General features: G+C 44.8%; 1 protein-coding gene across 8 annotated transcripts in view; it reads right to left on the bottom strand.

Annotated features, from left to right (window-relative positions):
• The window catches only part of Snrk (SNF related kinase), a 52,437-nt gene extending 49,905 nt beyond the window's left edge, over nucleotides 1–2,532 (bottom strand). For 4 of the 8 annotated variants that reach the window (NM_001357774.1, NM_001357775.1, NM_133741.2 and 1 more), the window contains exon 1: nucleotides 2,391–2,532. The gene's annotated coding sequence lies outside the window, so the exon portion shown is untranslated. Of the gene's footprint in view, nucleotides 1–2,295 lie in introns of all 8 variants that reach the window. The other 4 variants (XM_006512000.4, XM_006512002.3, XM_006511999.4 and 1 more) reach the window with 3 other exon arrangements.
• Nucleotides 2,533–14,399: the final 11,867 nt, after the last annotated feature.

Genomic DNA, 14,399 nt, shown 5'->3' with positions numbered 1-14,399 from the left:
ATCACATGTTTCAGGAGAGTGTGTTTGTGTGTGTGCTTTTATTCCTGAGATGCCACACATACTATGTAGCCCAAGCTGGACTTGAATTTTGATCCTTCCTATCTCTGATGCTCAAGTACTGATATTACTTGGTGCTGAGTTAGTTTTCCTACAAAAATGTGTTTTAGCTAAACATTCTATCTTGTGGCTGGGATGCTGTTAAAGTAAGCCTTCAGTATTTCTCACCTATGTGTTTAAGTCAGAAAATCCGGGCTGTGTAGAAAATTCACATACCTTTTTTCATCCTAGGCAGTATAATGAACTGATGCTCAGAAAGGTGCAATAGGAAATAAATTATGTTTTATTTAATACCAGTGCTTAGAATCATAGCCACTCACTTATATCCCCCAAATAGCCTTTTCTAGTTAGTTTCACTTTCAACAGGAGATAAGCAACCTCACTTTAGTGTAGACATGCCCAGTAAAAACAACACAAATGTCCTTCAATTTTAATTAAAGGACAGTTAAAAGGCTTCCTTTTAGGATTATGTGATTAAGTTACAAGATCACTACATAAAGACCTAATCTGTATGTCTGTCTGCTCTATAGAAGTAAAAATAAAAATCAGTGTAACTTCCCAGTTCTTGGATGTTTTAAACCAGTAGCTCTCAACTGTGAGCTGCGACCTCTTTGCTTTCAAACGACCCTTTCGTGGGGGTCACCTTAGACCATCAGAAAACACAGATATTTACATTGTGATTCATAACAGCACCAAAATTATAGTTATGAAGTAGCAATGAAAATAATTTTATGGTTAGGAGTCACCACAACATGAGGAAATGTACTGGTCCAAGCACTAGGAAGGTTGAGAATCATTGTTTAATCAAATGTGTCATACTGCAATTATTCATTAAAATTTACTCAGAATACTATAAAATTTACTCAGAAGAGCATAAAAGGATAAAAGAAAATTTCTGCATAAAGTAAAATAACTAGCTGTGCAAAAATTTAAAAGTCAAAAAGTGGCACTTAAGAGTTTCTGATCAGAAAGCTTTGAGGACAGGAATATTAAGTCAGTGCTATGCCCTCGATTTTTTTTTAACCCAGCTTCATTATGTGACCTTGGGAATGTCATATAATTTCTTTCATCCCTAGGTCTGTAAAATGGGTCAATTTTACACTGACAGCCAGAAAAATTGCTATGTATTTGATGTTCTCTGAAAGAAACTTGTCTAATTAGTATGTTTAATTAACACACATACAGAATTGTCTTCAAGAACCCAATTCCAAGAGAAATATTTAACCAGACGCTGAAGACAGATTTCTCTGAAGGGAATGGTTTTATAAATCTGGAAAACACTGTAACAAGATTAGAAATTAACAAGTTGATTACATAATCCTTGACAACCTGGGCTTCAGACTGCACCGATACGAACTGTGATAAGTTAGGGATCAATTTGGGACAGTGTCCCAATCCCTACAAAGAATCCAAACTGAGCCTTTTGACCCTGGACAGGAATCTGTTGGAAACTCAGCAGAAAGAGCTGTACACCTGTAGGTCCATCGCTTACTTCACCTTAAACCTGACAAAACACTTCAAGCATCCAGGTGGTTTCACCAAGGCTCCTAAGACTTGGAGAATACGCTCATTTAAACGGAAGGGAAAGTAAGAAACCTGACAGCCCAGAGGCCCTACAGCCTCTGACTTCTACAGTCTTAGGAACCCCGGAGAGAAATTCCCCAATGCATACACGACCCGAACTCACAGCGAAGCTCCTAGGTTGTAGCTGACCCCACTGTTTAAGAACATCACAGCTGGAGGAAGCCTAAGCTTAAAGGGCTGCCACTCTCCTGGCTCCCGAGTCCAAGCAAAAGGCAACAAGGTGTTTGTTTTTATTGCAAATGGTTCGGAAAGAAATCAACAGGCGATGTCTACGGAAAAGAACAGCGTCTCCTAACGCGAAAAAATCCGAGCAGTCCCCGGGGAGCCGCACCGCTGCCCCTTCCGCAGCCGAGCGCCCTTCTCCGTAGACAACCGCGTCCCCGAGCTATCGTGAGGCGGCGGCCGCCCGGCTCTGCAGCGGGACTCGCGGCCCACGGGGAAACTGAGGCCCGTGGATCTCGCGTCGCCCGGGGCCCGCTGCGGGCGCGGCGCGGGGCCGCGTCGACTCCCGCGCTGCCGCAATCCCGCGGCGGCCGCAAGGGCAGGGCCGGGCCGGGCTGCGCGAAGCCCGCAGGCCGGGCGAGCTCGGGGCCGGGGTGGTGCCGCGGGCCGCGTCCTCTGCGCAGGGCACCCCGGGCCGAGCGCGCAACTTACTTTCCGCCTGCGGCGGCGCCAGCCCAGCCCCGCTAAGGCGGCCGCTGAGGAGAAGCGCAGACCCGGCCCACGCTCCCGCGCCGCGCTCGCCCTACCTCAGCCGGCAGGCGGGCATCCGTCCGCAGCGGCCGCGGCGTCGACAACTCCCTCCCGGCCGCCGGAACCCCGCACCCAGGGCTAATCATAATACCGAGCGGGCGGCCGGGGGTGCGGCCGCGCTGCGCAGGCGCGGGCCTTGCGTCATCGTGACGAAAGCGATGGGGTGGGGTCTTGTGTGAGGGCGGGGCCTTGGGTCGGGCGGGGCGGGGTTAACCCGGCGCACCTGCAGGCCAGCTCAGGGTCTACTGGAGGGCGTCCTGGCCCTGGCCTGAGCACATCCTACTCTGGAAAGAATAGAGATTATGCAGAAGGAAGCGCCAGGACGATGGACAGCGGCAGCAGGCATAGCAGCTAGAGCTATAGCTTTCAGGGGATATTGGAAGAGATCTTGGGGCTGAGGGCAAGGAGCACATGCGCTTTATCCATCAATGTTCACCCTATCTCCCATCTAGCTTGAAGCAATGAGAGACAACAAAATTAATATACATATGCACGTGCATATATATATATATATATATATATATATATATATATGTGTGTGTGTGTGTGTGTGTGTGTGTGTGTGTATCATATATACACAAGCATGCATACACATATGCACATATATATATATATACATACACATTTCTTTACTTTTTCTTCTCTCTGGGAATACATTTGAAGAATTCTGTTGCTTTTGTTACCACTAAAGCAGAAAGAAGCAAAGCCCAACACCTGAATGCAGGCTTGCCTCTAGAGTCAAAAGTCACTGGCCAGGCCAGGCAGCCTCTGAGAAACAACGTGGAGAAGTACACAGCAGGCACTAACTTGGCTGTTCATGGTTCTGTTCCAAGATGACTCAGAAAGGGATGTTAGTGGTGGCAGGACAAGAGGGAGGGAACTCCCAGCTCTATCTCCTGGAAGGATAATGAGCCATGGAGACTAGTCCTCTGGGGCTCCTGAAAAGAAGCCAGGTGCCAGGTTTCTCTCCCCTACTTTTCCTTCTGTGTTCCTGCATCCACAGAAGAAGAAAAAACACACACACACAAGCAGAATGAGCTTCTTACATGTCCAAGCCTGACTCAACTGACTGGACAAAAAAATCTAAATGGCTTTTGCCATCTCTGTTGGTCAGAAAATGGCAAGTCTTCTTCCTTCCTCCCTTCATTTATTTATTTGTTTATTTATTTATTTATTTATTTATACTACAACATCCACTTCGCATGCCTGAAGATGGCTGGGAAGCAGAATGACTGGGAAGGTGGTCTCGATCTTCTGCTGAAATGTGTGCTTAGACCTTCAATTATCCTAATGCTTTAGCCCTGGGTGGCAAAGTGCACATAGGAAAACCCCAGCATTGGCCTCTGCTCACGCAGGCCCCACCTGACTTAGGATCATGAAAGGACAGTGTCATTTGACGTGGAAATGTTTTCTTTTTCTTTCTTCATGTCTCTCTTTCTTATTTTTTTACATGTGTGTGTGTGTGTGTGTGTGTGTGTGTGTGTGTATGTTCAACATCCATGTAGAAGTCAACCTGTAGAAGAGAAAGCTCTGTCTCTTTGTCTGACACCACATGGGTCCTAGGGATGGAACTCGAATTAGCAATCGAGGCAGCAGGCACCCCCACCTGCTGAGCCATCTTAGAAGCTCTGCCAGGGAGATTCTAATTTAGACACACATTGAGCAACCGCTCCTAACTAGGTCTTGCACAATCTGCTCTTTTGCTGAAAGACCTTTGCCCTCTGGGAACTGTCACTAGTCAGGGACACTGTGGCCAATGAAGGAATAAAAGCATCACTTATAATGGTCTCCCAAGGGAAGTCCAGTAGCCAAGTTTGTACCCCGAAAGAACATTCATAACATAGGACAGTGGCTACAGCACATGAGCCCTTGAAATGGGGTTTATGTTGCTATTGTGTAACTCAGACTCTGACCAAATCAATACATTGAAGTGAGTCAAATTTATAAATTGATTTCAATGAAATATGCTTTGGTTATCTTCCTGAGATGAACAGGCAGTGCTATCAGCCATTTTCTTATCTATAGGGTTTCCCTCAAGGCTGGGGTGATGCTGGGAAGAAGATGACCCAATTTTAGCCCCACACCTTCAATGTGTTAGTTAACATGATATGATTATGCTTGAGCAATATTTTAAAATATTTAAACACAAATTAAGGTATTATTACTCTACTTGGCTTTTAATCAAATTTGCTTAGTTTAATGAAGAAACCCCCTTCTCAGATCTTCCCCAAGGCTTTCTTTAATACACACTGGTTTCTTAACATTGGGTCTTTTTATGGACCTGCAAGAAGTCTTAATTAGATACATGCTACAAAATGACAGGATGGAGCTTGCAGCCTTGTGTTACAGTCTCTGATTCAGATCTCAAAAGCAACAAAGTAGCAACTATTTAAAGAAGAAGTCCTTTATTGGATGAAAATCAGGAAGAGGCAACAAATTAGATCAAGATGTGAGAGCCAAGCAGATTAGTGAAGAATCATCATTTGCTTCTTGACCCTAGAAAGCAGTGTGTTTAACAAGCTCACCTTATCCAGGCATTATTATTTTTTTCATCAGTTACAAAAAAAAAAAAAAGTTAAAAAAAGACATTTTTAAAGCAACAGATAGTGATTATCCACTAAAGTGAATATTTGAGTTATGATTGATTTTTCTTTTATATTTTCAACTCTTCATTTGTACATTAACACACTTCTAAATTTTCTACTGCACGTAAAAATTCTGGGTTCCTTCCAGTTCACAGAAATACTTCTTCACTGGCATGGCCTTAAGAGTTCCTCAAAGGCTGCCTTCTTTACAGTCTGGCATCAGTTAATCCCACTTCTCTTATCACAGATATGAATTGATGCTGTGACCATGTGTGTGTGCATGCATGAATGTGTGCATGTGTGTATATGTGCATATGTGCATGTGTGTGCACATGCATGTATCATGTATGTGTATGTGTGTGTGTGTGTACACTCATGCACACTCATGTGTGTGCACATGTGTGGGTGAGTACCTGAGTATGTTGTGGATTAGTTTGGTGCTCCTATCTATTTAAATGCCAAATACTTCATTCCAAGACCTGGTTGCTCCAAGACAGTGCTTTTAACTGCAGAGCACTGTCTTAACCCCAAAGTGTCTCTAGCCCCAAAGTTTGTATACCTATGTATACCACCTTTTGCTGTATAAACCTTGCCCCTAAGTTATCTGTGTTTTGGTTAATAAAGATGCCCACAGCCTGTGAAAGGTAGGTGAGGCTTCAGTTCCAAGCTTGAGGTCTGAGGTAGGGACTATGAAAGAGAAGAAAGGGGAAGAAGAACTCACCATGGGGTAAATAGATCATGAGCACATGGCCATGAGGGTTAGCCTGTTGGAGAAAGAGCAGCTCAGGCAGAGCATGGCAAGTGATACCTTGGGATTATTGACAGGGAAGTAACAAAATAGCACAGAGGGTTGATATCTGCCCAACTCTAGTGCTTGAAGGCTTAATATAAATATAAAGGTTTTGTGTCTTTTATTTGGGAATGGAATGATCTAAGTTCTAATCTATTTATTATAGTATACACTAATAGTATAAAATTAGTATAATAGTATAAAAACAACACAACATGGTGTTGTCAAAATATACAAACTTTAGGACTAGAGAGATGGCTCTGCAGTTAAAAGCACTGACTGTTCTTCTAAAGGTCCTCAAGTCCCAGGAACCACATGGTGGCTCATAACCATCTTTAGTGGGATTTGATGCCCTCTTCCGGTCATCAAATGTGTCTAAAGAGAGCAACAGTGAATAAAATAAATTAAAATATATATACAAACTTTGATTTATGCTCCTCAAAATTATATGCACATTATAATCCCATAGCAAATAATCATTTGTTCAAAACTTATATAAACTATATAAATAGTATACTAAAACCTGTTATGTCCTGACCCCTGCCTTCATCTAGACTTTCTTCTCTGTCTCTATGTCTCTTTGTGTGTCTGTCTCTGTCCCCTCCTCATGTTTATATACATCCCATAGCATCTTCACACTGTGTTAGGTTGGCCTTGAACTCACAATCCTCCACCTCAGCCTCGGTGAAAGCTTATACACCCCCTGGTGTTCACTGTAATCTCTGTGTGCCTTCAGCTTCCCCACTTCTCAGAAAGAGAACTGCTGTTTTACACCACCTCACCTTTGCCTTTCTGTTCTCTCTACTCCTTCCTCTGCTTCCAACCCTTTCATACTTCTAAATCCATACTCAGCTTCAAAGTCCAGTCTCTGGGAAACCCACTGCTATCTGGGATAACCACTGCTACCCTACTCCAGTCTGATTTGGGAGTTCTCTGGACCTGCAAAACCTCTACACATATCACTTAAAGACATTTTCTCGTTTCCAATCCAGATGGCTTTGTTTCTTTTGCTTCCTTAACTGGCTAGCTATAACTCCCAGCACAATGTTGAGCTGGGAAAGGGAGGACTTTTCACAATCAAGGGTGATGCCCTTTCTACAGACGCTTCTTATCTGGTTGAGAAATTTCAAAGTTTGTTATGAGTACTACCATGAATGAATATTGAATTTTGTCAAATGATTTTTCTGTGTATATTCACACAGCCATATGGTCTTTGTCTTTTATTTTTGGTGTGTAGCATTAATTTTGAAATGCTAAATGAATCTTGTGCTCCTTGGATAAATCCAGCCTGATCCTGTCTAGATGTTGCTAGATTCGACTTTCGATGCTTTATAAGGAATGGTTTGCTTGTTTTCACATGCTGTCCTCCAATGGCTCTGGTCGCAGACAATCAGTAAGTTTGTGTCTCTTCTGCTTTTTCTGAGAAAGCTTGTTAACATTTGTCACTATTTCTTCAATTTTTTTTTTGACAAATCTTCATCTTCACCAGTAAAGCCAGGGCACAGATGTTTCCTTATGGGAAACTTCTAATTAGTAATTCAATTTCTTCAGTTACTCTGTTCTGACTTTCTGTTTCTCCTCAAATTAACTTAGATGGTTTGTCTGTTTCTGAGAATATAAGCTATCTTCACTTAAGATGTCTAATTTGTTCTTAAAGCCATCTCTTAGCAAGTCTCTTCACCTCTGCTGGGTGGATGGCAACACCACTTACTCGTTAGCTAAGATTTTTAATTTTGTTTTCCAGGAACCAACTTTTGCTTTTTATTGCTTTGTCCTATTTTTTTTATGTTCTTATCAATCTCCTTTCTGGTTATTATCATCTATCATCTGTCAGAGGTTCAATTTGCTTTCTTCTGGGACCTTTCTTTTCTGAGTTGGTCATTAAAGGCTACATTTACCTTGACATTTTACTTAGCCACAACCCCCACATTTTGAGGGGCAATGGTTCTGCATCTAGTACTTTCAACGAACTTCTACTTTTCTGTGTGATCTTCTTAGGACCCATGGCTTATTCAAAAGTCTGTTGCTTATTTCCCAATGTTTGAGATTTTTTTTTTCAGTCATTTCTTCCCTAGAATTTTGTTATTCTTTCTCAGAGAACATGCTTTGGTGATCTTGATTTTTTTTTAATAATAACTGAATTTGTTTGAGGGTCTAACACTGATAATCCATTCCTTCCTTCTAAACTATCTGTTTAGATGTTTACATGATATGGCACTCCTATGATTGCATAATGTGGAGAAAGAAATTATATGACAGACCTCCTGTAATCCTGAGCTCCTCTTCCAACAGAGGGGAGAAAACATAGAAAGCCTCTGATTTGTAGGTAGAAGGAGAAACCCTAAACACAAGAAGAATTTTGTGTAGCACTGCTCTACAGATGGAAGAGCCACATAGAAGGGACCAGCGGAAGGTCTCTATGTGGTCACTAGCCAAGAGCCAGGGCACATGATATCATTCCTGCAGCTGAGAGGAACCAATTTTTTTTTTTTCAACAACTGGAATGAGTTTGGAAACAAATTCTTTCTGGAGCCTCAGAGCCCAGTCAGCCCGGTGAGACAAAAACATCAAATATCTGTTTTTACACTGCTAAGTCTGGAAATTTATTATTCAACAATATAAAATCAATATATAACATAGGTGGGCATGGTGGTACATGCCTATAATCTCAGCACCTAGGAGGCATGGTCAGGAGGATCAACAACTCTAAGGCTACATAGTGAATTCGATGCCATCCTGAGCTAATGAGACCCTGACTTTTCAAATGTTATCCCTCTTCCCAGTTTCCCCTCCACAAACCCCCTATCCCCTCTCCGTTCCCCCTGTCTCTATGAAGGTGCTCCCCCACCTGCCAACCCACTCCTGCCTCAGCACCCACACCCCAACATTACCCTACCCTGGGTCATTGAGCCTCCACAGGACCAAGGGGCTCCCCTCTCAGTGGTGCCCGATAAGGTAATCCTCTACTACCTAGCCAGCTGGAGCCATGGGCCCCCCATGTGTACTCTAATAACCAGATTCGAGGGAAGGAAGGCTAATGGTGTGATGTTTGGGCAACCCTTGTTGAATCCATGATCGTTAGATGTTCTGTCATCCTGAGGGCTCACTGCAGCTCCAAGGAAGTATCTGTCTTGACGAAAGCGAGACTGGTCTTTCTCGTGACTGACAGGAGGTGACAGGATGCCTGTGGATGCAGAGCCAGTGGTTGGAGTTGGCATCTGATGAGTGAGCAGAACTGAGCTGAACCATCTGGGCACAAGTGTTGAAACATTTAGACTCATTTCCTAAGGGCAACCTTGCAAATACAGCTTTACTCATTTCTAGTTCATGACTGTACATGCCAGTACACATGCGCGTGCAGGTATGCATACAAGTGTGTGCAGGCTGAAGCCAGAGGACTTCAGGTCCCATTTGCCTTGATATTTAGGCAGGATCCCTTACTGGTCTGAAACGTGAGAAATAGTCTAGGAGGTCTGACCAAGAAGCCCCAATAATCTGACAGTCTCTGCCTTCAGATGACTGCGGTTACAAGACGCCTCATCTGGCGTCTTTTACACGAGCACTGAGGAGTGAGCTCACCGCCATACTTGGAGGGCAAGCACTTTACTGACTGAGCCACCTCCCAAACCCCAGCAGTTCTTTCTACCCTGCCTACTTCAGAACCAGAAGCATTAGGATGTGTAAAATTAACAACCAGCAAAATCAGAATAAGGAAAGCTGATTCAGGATTTAAGAGCAACCTCCCAGAAATAGTAGCCCTACATTTACCACCAACACTAACTCCCCTGTCTTCCTGGGCTGTGGTACCAGAATAATTAATTGCTCACTTTCCCAACTTTTTTTTTTTTCCTGGCCTGCATATCGAGGTGGAATCCAGCTGTGGGCCAGGGCAGTGGGTTTGGGAATAGCTTTTGTTTTTCTCATACAAAAGGACAGCTGCTGCTGGCTCTGGCCTTCCCTTTTCCTTCCTCCCTGGCTGTGGGCATACTGCCTGGAACTGGGGCTACTCTCCTGAAACTGAGAGAGGCTGGGAGAGTCAAAGTGGTGCTGGCCCTGGTCCTCACGAGCTGCCGGACAAATGCTGACAGCTGCCTGCTCCAGACTTTCTGAGTCTAAGTGGGAAACTCTGTCTGTTGTGTTGAGCTATAGCTGAAAACAACGCTGACCAACGCACGCACAGGAGCTGCCATGTGCCATGGGTAAGCAGGAAGGAGGCACTGCCAGGCTGTTCCAGGTCTCAGTCTTGCATCAGGAAGATGACATGGGTACTCTTTGTCCCTAAATGCAAGGGAAATATCAGATGACTATGGCCAGATCAGAAAGACAGGCAAGTGATGTAAAGGAAATTCTGTTGACCAAAAAGGAAACAGGAAACAGTTTGTACACACATACATGCACATGGAGACACACACACATTCACACGGAGACACACACACGCACACAGACACACACATGCACACACACACATGTACACATATACACACACATAGGAAAATTTTTTATAGGAGAACTTCAGGTACTAAAGACAGAAGGAATGACAGATTAGAAAGCCAGCACTTTGCAATACCTCCTGAAATGGCAGCCTAGTCATTAACTCTCACCAGCTACTGGGTAAAACTTACAGAACTGTCCAGAAAACTTAGATCAGGCTAAACCTGCATTGTTGGTTTTTTTTTTTTCTGAGTTTTGTTTGTTTTCCTATCCCCTAAAGTGGGATATTATCAAAGCCCACAGTATCTACATGCCATTTTCTAACCAAGAATCAAATCTAGTTTACAGAATGAGAAGAGCAAGTTAAATTACACCAGAGGGGATGAGTCAAATCCAGAAACAGAGAAAACTGGGGAATGGATTAAAAAAAAACAACCCAAGTCAATATGTCTTATATCCAAGGAGTGCAGAGCCCCCCCCCCCCCCCCCCGATGAAATTTCTGGTCCTAAACAAAAACTTGCTGAAGCATCTCCTACTTCCATACCCACTGCCTGTGCATCTCCTGCCAGAGTCAGGGAGCCTTTTCTTATGGGGACATCCTTCCTCTCCCAGCCCTGAGTGTACCCCCTTTTTAATGCTCCCCTCACTTCAACCCCACCTTGGCTTTCTCTGAGCTAAGTTGATCACTCAAGCCAAGCTACACATCATCTGCCCCCAGGAAGGACCTGTTTTCTGAAATCCATGAATGGCAAAGACCACAGTGATGGAAACTCACCTCGTCTGTCTCTTACCTTGGTTGCTTAGGTTTTAGTTTCCTTTGGGTCTTAACCTTCAGAATCACAGCTATGACTCTCCATCTGGGGTAGTGACCTCCTTTGTACCCTCTGTCCTCAAAACACACTGCAAGCCAGCTGCCACAGCTCCTCCAGGGAACTTTTATGGTAGGCCCTCAACTTACTCTATAGCCTGTGAACTCCTCACCAGGGTAGGAACTGCCAGACATCACCTCTATAGTCCTGGTGCCTTGCACTTGGTAACAGTGAATTAAACACATTTTAGAGAATGGACTGAGTTGTTGAATAATTTTGAAGTTCAAAAATCCAGTAGTTCTGACCTCCAACTTTCGACCACACTACTTGTTAAGAAAAGAGTCATGTCCACAGGTGTTAACTTAAAGGTGTTATGCTAAGGGGGAGATAATGCAATAGTCTTCCAAAAGCGATTGGAGGGTCTGGTAGGAAAGAAGGCCTGCGTTCTGTGGCCAGACCCAGCCTCCCTCTTCAGCTTCCTTTCATCAAGAAGCTGCCTTTTCTGGAATGAGCAACTGGCTAGTTCCTCCCCTCAGCCTCCCTCCCCTGCCTTAAAACCCAGGAGAGGGCTGGAGGGGGAAGTCTAAAAGCACTCACTACTCTTGTAGAGGACTGAAGTTTGTTCCCTAGTGCCAGCACCAGTCAGGTTACAACAGCCTGTGACTCCATCCCCAGGATGGTCTGACACCTCTGGTTTCCAAGGGCAGCAACACTCCTCACACACAGACAGACATATAAATAAGAGTAAACAATAAATCATAAAAAAAAGTCAGGAATGCTGGGAGGAAGGATAGAAGCAAGAGGAACAAAGACTGGAAGCCAAGCCTTCTTTGGCTAACGCTTGCCACCTTAGAGTACATGGGAACCTGACTCACCAGAGGGTGACTAAACTCCGATCCTAATCTTCAGCCTCTCCCAAAAAGGTCCCGTTGCCTGGACCTGGTGCTAGTTATTAGAGCTCACTATGCAAAGGGTGGAGGGCCAGATTATTCGTGACAACTCGGCACATTCTCGGCACTAGGCTCTCAGCTATTCAAGGTAACAGAGCACTTGGGGTGGGCTCAGACCAGAGAGAAGGGACAGACCATGTTAAAACCTAACCGGACAGAAACAGAGCTTCTTTCTCGTTTATGTGCTCTGAGCTCTGTCTAAACCCACAGAAAACCAAATCAATCAAATGTCCCAATCCAGAGCTTCCCATGCTTTCTGTTTCTGATGTAAACTAAGGGAGGAAGGTGTGTCACCAGCCTAAGTGAATGTGGACTGTGCTGTTTATAAACCCATAATTATATACCCAGGCTGAAGGATTCTAACCAGTACTGTGGTAAAAACTACCTTCTCCACAGACTTCAGCAGTCACGCCTTGTTAGTTTGGTGGGATAGCACCTGTTCGGCTACAACTGCCATTTTATGAATATTTACAGTACCTGTCCCAGCTACAAGGCCACTGGGAGATCATGGGACTCATGGACTTAAGGCTGTACTCAAGGCTCAGAGCCAGCTACCCCATGATACTAAGCACCGAGGCATGACAACTCTCAGCGTCTACTAGATTACAGTCCGACTGATGCCAACTTGTCATAAGTGTCAACACACAGTGCAGAACTTTAAAGGCTTTTAATTAGAGATGGAGAAGGAAGTGTCCACATAAGCAAGCGCACGTACCATATGCACTGCCTTTGACTGACACCTCAGTAGTTGGCTCTGAAAGGCATGCATAGGCAGCAGCAGACGGACTTCGTGAGGGAGGAGTATCACTTATCCTGTCCCTATGACAGATACCTGACCAGAGCAACTTGAAGAAGGAAAGGTTTTCTCTGGATCATGGTTTAAGGAGATAGTCCTCCGTGGCAGTCATGGTGGTGAGACGGCTGCTCACTCGTGTATGCAGTCTGAAAACCTCAAGAAGAGGATGCTGGTGCTCAGGGCTTTCCCTGTCTCCTCAGACCATGGGACGGTGCCATTCGCACCCAGGGTGTGTGTTCCTTTTTAGGATAAACTTCATGGAAATTCCCTCACAGACATGACTGGAAGTAAAAGCCCCTCAAAGTGACAGTCTGGAGCAACCATCACAGGCAGGATCCTGCGTATCTTATTACCTCTGCACCTTACACCTTTCTTCACTGTGCAAAGCACAGAGTCCACAGCTCCATACATATGTTCAAACTTAACAGACCAGCATCATAGACGCAGACAGGTGGGAAAGAAGTCATTGTGCCATTAGACATGAGGAAGGGAAACTAGGGTGGAGAGAAGGAAACTGATTGCTTCTTGTGACTCCTAGTTACTCGTAGAGCACAAGTGAGCTCCTGTCCCAGTGTTCCTCTGAGACTGTCTAGAAGGTAGGAAAACTTGAAGACAGGAGATATAGAGGCATAAATGCATTAAAATAACATTGACATTAAGGTCCAAAAGGAGATAATTAAAAAAATACCATATATGCTATATACTATAGATCTGTAGGAGGATTTGAAGTGGGGTGTGGATGTAAGAGAATGGTCCCCAAATTCCCTTCTGAACTTCCATGCCTCGTGCCTGCTCTGTAGCCATCACATTCCCAGCTAGTATCCTCCTTGTCAGGAGAGGACATAAGAAGCAGCGTATATAGGTCAGGTGATATTTTAAAGTTCTATCTGTTAATTAATTTGGTTAGAGTGTGTTGCCACCAGAAAAGTGGTGAGCCTTTCCCAAACACCTTTGGCTGTTTGCTCATCAAAAAAAGTCACACATTTTTCTCTGTGTAAAAAGTGTCAAAGGGAAAAAATAAAACGGAGTCTCTGAAAAGCCTAGGGTCAGGACTGTCTTAAAACTCAGCACATGGCGTGGTGACCCCAGAGAACCAGGGGGAACATGACGTGGTGACCCCAGAGAACCAGGGGGAACATGGCATGGCGACCCCAGAGAACCAGGGGGAACATGGCATGGTGACCCCAGAGAACCAGGGGGAACATGGCATGGTGACCCCAAAGAACCAGGGGATACATGGTGTGGCAACCCCAGAGAACCAGGGGGAACATAGCATGGTGACTCCAGAGAACAAGGGGAACATGGTGCGGTGACCCCAGAGAACCAGGGGGAACATGGTGTGGTGACCCCAGAGAATCAAGGGGAACATGGCATGGAGGTCATCCCAGAGAACCAAGGGGAACATGGTATGGTGACCCCAGAGAACCAGGGGGAACATGGCATGGTGGCCCCAGAGAACCAGGAGGAACATGGCATGGTGGCCCCAGAGAACCAGGAGGAACATGACGTGGTGACCCCAGAGAACCAGGGGGAACATGGCGTGGTGGTCATCCCAGAGAACCAGGGGGAACATGGCGTGGTGACCCCAAAGAACCAGGGGGAACATGGCATGGTTGCCCCAGAGAACCAGGAGGAAAGTGTCT

The sequence above is a fragment of the Mus musculus genome, chromosome 9 (genome assembly GCF_000001635.26).
Source record: "Mus musculus strain C57BL/6J chromosome 9, GRCm38.p6 C57BL/6J".
Taxonomy (NCBI): domain Eukaryota; kingdom Metazoa; phylum Chordata; class Mammalia; order Rodentia; family Muridae; genus Mus; species Mus musculus.
This window is presented reverse-complemented; position numbering and strand designations above follow the sequence as displayed.